General features: G+C 26.8%; 1 protein-coding gene across 1 annotated transcript in view; it reads left to right on the top strand.

Annotated features, from left to right (window-relative positions):
* Positions 1 to 2,496: 2,496 nt before the first annotated feature.
* LOC111640100 (maltase A2-like) overlaps positions 2,497 to 4,123 on the top strand; it is a 33,781-nt gene continuing 32,154 nt past the window's right edge. Inside the window, exon 1 of the mRNA XM_023386100.1 lies at positions 2,497 to 2,673. The gene's annotated coding sequence lies outside the window, so the exon portion shown is untranslated. The remainder of the gene's footprint in view (positions 2,674 to 4,123) is intronic.

The raw sequence follows: 4,123 nt of genomic DNA, 5'->3' as shown, positions 1-4,123 counted from the left end.
ATATATGAAATAAAAATCAAATTATTAATTTATATATACATTTTAATGATAATAGAATAATAAAAATCGATGTTAAATTCGATTTTATTGTATATATTTGCTTTGTTAGCTAATTTTTCTAACAAGAAAACCTCCGACCTTAGGGATGAATTTCGATTCTGTGAATGGAAAATGTAAAAATAATCGATTATTCATCTTTCGTAAAAGAGAAGTTCCTTCTAAAATAGAAGAAAAAAATAAAATAAAATAAAATCTTTAGCCACAACCAAGTAAACGTTCTTCCATAGAAAACCCAAAGGCATTTTTCCAGATACCTTATTTCTGTTTTCTTAGTTTTTTATTGAGATTGGTAGATCCCAATATANGTCGAACCTCCAATAACGGACACCTCCAAACAACGGCCATGTTTTATACTACCAGCAGTGTCCGTCGTTTGCAGGTTCGACTGTACGTATTTATTTATTTATTTTTTTATTTTGAGATAAAGAAAAATGGAAAAAATATTTTAATTGTTTTGATTAAATTTTAAACACAGTAACAGGTTCAATAAAATTTTAATTGACTTTACTAAAATATTTTAATTTTTGATAAATTATATAAGAAAATTATCTAAAATAACGAATATTATATTTCATTTTTAACATAATTTTAATGCAATCATTATATAAATATAAATTAAGAAAAGTTAAAAATATTGTAACAAAATTAATTTATGTCACTAATTTAATTATATATGAAGATGAATAGAGGTAAATATATATTTTTTTACTACATGAAAGTGAATTTTTTATAGATTATAAGCTGAAAATTAAATTGAGTTTCTTTATTATTTAGCACGTTTTTAATGCAATTATTATCCAAAATATAATTATTAAATGCTAAAATATTTTAATTTTATTTGTTTTTTTTCCTGGAAGAATGGATGATTTATACATAAATTTTTCTCTTAAAAAATCCATTTTTATGCTACGTAAACTGTGAAAACATGGAATAATTTTTCTTTATTCTTTTAATATTTTAATAATTAATCGATTAATAAAAAATAAATTATTTTAATAGAATATAACCTTCGATTTTCGATCATTTATTCGTTTAAATATCGTGTTTTTCTACATAAAAATACCTTTAAAATTAAGCAAATTATATTAAAAAATGAGTTAATTTTTCAGGTTTTTATCACATGCTTTGGCTCGATTATTATACGAAAAGATAATTAAGAAAGCATAAAACATTTTAGTTAAAATTTATTCCTTTAATGTACTGTACTTAGTTAAGGAAATAGTTTAGTTACATTTCCAGCAGATGTGTAGGAAACTGTATGGGCGGTATCAGTGTGAGTTTGGTAGTAATTAGGTACACCTGCATCATTTCGACCACCCTGGGATTCTTAGTCACTCAAAACACTGCTACCTTGTTTCTTGTCATGAACACCATCCAAGATAGATGAACTGATACTCGAATTAAACTATAAAGAAAAAAATATATATATATTCCCTAACTGACAACTGCAGATGCTGATGGAGCTGCTTTCTGTCATCCTTCAACACAAATGCGATACAATAATCGAATTTTAAGGTCGTTTCCTGATATTGCAATTAAAGTTTTCCATTATAAGAAACCGTATTTAAATTTAAATTGATTTTTTTTAAAAACGTATATTAAATTTTAAAATCATTAAAAAAAAGTAAATCAATCAATAAGAAGAATCGAAAGTAAATAATTCTATTAAATTCAAACATCGGTTACTCTACTTTTAAAATTCGAAGTAATCGTTTTAAAAATAGAGTTTAAAACGTAAAAAAATGTTCAAGAAATATTTCTTATATTAATTAATTATCGTTAACATTCGTTGGCCTTTATTAATATTAAATACTCTAATGCTATGTATCATGTTTGAAGAGATTATCATAACTGTTGTTGCCGCTAATCCTTAAACAAATATCTAAAACTAGTTACTAAACTAACTATTGTAATTAACTAACCATGTTGATTATTGTCTATATAAAATTAATTATTAATATAATTTGTTACGACTGCAATTTATTAAAAGAAATTCGCTTAACGACTTTTCTATATCATCAAAAATTTGCATTATTTATTTATTAGAAAGAGAATTACCTCCTAAATCTCTTTCTGGGAGATTTTTTTTGGTCAATTTTATTAGTAAATTACAATTTCATCTAACAATTCGTATTGTACTAATGACGAACAGATGATTTATTCATCAACAAACTCGCTACTGAACTTATCTTAAATAGGATTTTCCGATGGAAAGACTGACGTCTTCTATAAACTACGTTGACAACCTTATCGAGAATGTGGCATCTAAATCAAGGAACCAGTTAAAAGGACTTAATGTTGGCGATAAGAAAGCTAAGACGACACATTTTGCTTTTGGCTCTTCAGCAAAACAAACTAGAAACGATGAAATACTATTGGGTGACTTCGACTCCTATACTTACACGCATGCTCCTGCCTCCTGTACTGTACTTCGTGCATTCTCCTCACCACTAGATAACTGTGTGTCTCGGTGATCGGTCGTTTCTTATAACACAACAACAAATTTAATATTTTCCTATAAGTCTATCAAAAATATTAAACAGAAAAATTTTAAGTAATCAACATCTTTAAGGATAACCGATGCCAAGAGAATCGAAGGAAAATTAATAAATAGTAAGTTATATTTTAATAACTTTTAGAGAATTTTAAGCTATATTATAGTTTCTTTTAGTCGTTTTAAACATATTTTTAACTTAAAAATTCTCTTGGAAAACACGCAGGCTTTCTAAGCTTCGAGGGGAAGTGTCATTTACAGGGGCTCTACGCGGTGAAACACATTAAGCATAATCGTTATGGTGTTCTTTCTATTGTGTTTTGAGTCATAGATTCGCTCGCTTGACCCATCACGTGCTGGCTAGAATCCAATCTTAGTTTCCTGTCTAGACTCGAGCCAGTTTATTTCCACGGATGCACATTCGTTCTATAATTAAAGATCGTATAAAATAGTTAAATGTTGCTGTTACCATTAGCGTGGAGTTTGATAACCATTAAGCATATTCTCATTATCTTCAACGTTACGTAAGTTGGATATTCGCGTAATGTAATTATTCCTAAACTTAGACATTTTGAAATTATTATACAGACAAATATTATTTAAATGATTTTAAATTGAACTAGTCTAAAAGCGATGCTAATATACGGCAAAGACTAAACAGTTTTTTTTTTTTTTTTTGCAAAGTATCATTAAAAATGTTATTTTAAAACGTACTGTATCTTAAAAATTAAATATCGAATTATTAGGAAACTCTGTATTTAATTTAATTATAGGAAAACGTAATAAAGTTAGAGAGAGAGAAACTATCTTTATGAATATTTAGAAATTAAATTGTGTAAATTGCCATAGAGGATGATATCCATTGAAATTAAATTTATTCATCACAGCTAATAGCCATGTAGGAAACCTAATAATTTACTGAAGATTTATGGATAAAGTTAGTATCTGATGCAGAATTGTTATCTGTTTGTTGAACCGAGGTTTATCACACGATTTTCAAGTCGATATAATTATAAATATCAGTTTAGACATTATGGATTTGATATGTTTATCCTCTTTAACTAATTTTACTTATGTAATAAATAAAATTAAGCAAATCTGTATATGAAACAATATTAAATATCATTCATATTATATAAAGTGATTCGTCCATATGTCAAAAACTGTTTCTTTTATAAATACAATCAAAGTTTTGGCATCTTACCAGAAAAGATTCTGCGTATCTGAAGGAGAGATTCTGTCAATTGAAAGGTTTTGTTCTCTTGATTGTCCCCCTTCTGTTTATAAAAGAAGACTGTCAAGTTTTTCTTGTACGAAATACTATTTTTTTTTTATGATTTCAAACAAGTCTATGATGTCCTTCCCCATTCTCTTTCTTCCTATTTTCCACTTTCTCTTTATCTAATATTAAAAACAAAACTTTAATCTTTATTAATTTGACACCTTTTTATTATTATATATATATATATATGGTATATAAATAAAAATGGACGTGTATGTCCCTATATTTCACTTTTCCGCCAAAAGTACACATCGCACGTGAATGGTGTTTGTATGTGGTAGTAGCCC

Source organism: Centruroides sculpturatus, unplaced genomic scaffold (genome assembly GCF_000671375.1).
Source record: "Centruroides sculpturatus isolate CEXI.00-Female unplaced genomic scaffold, Cexi_2.0 scaffold1322, whole genome shotgun sequence".
NCBI classification, from domain to species: domain Eukaryota; kingdom Metazoa; phylum Arthropoda; class Arachnida; order Scorpiones; family Buthidae; genus Centruroides; species Centruroides sculpturatus.
The sequence above is the reverse complement of the archived record's forward strand: the minus strand, read 5'-3'. Positions and strand labels throughout refer to the sequence as shown.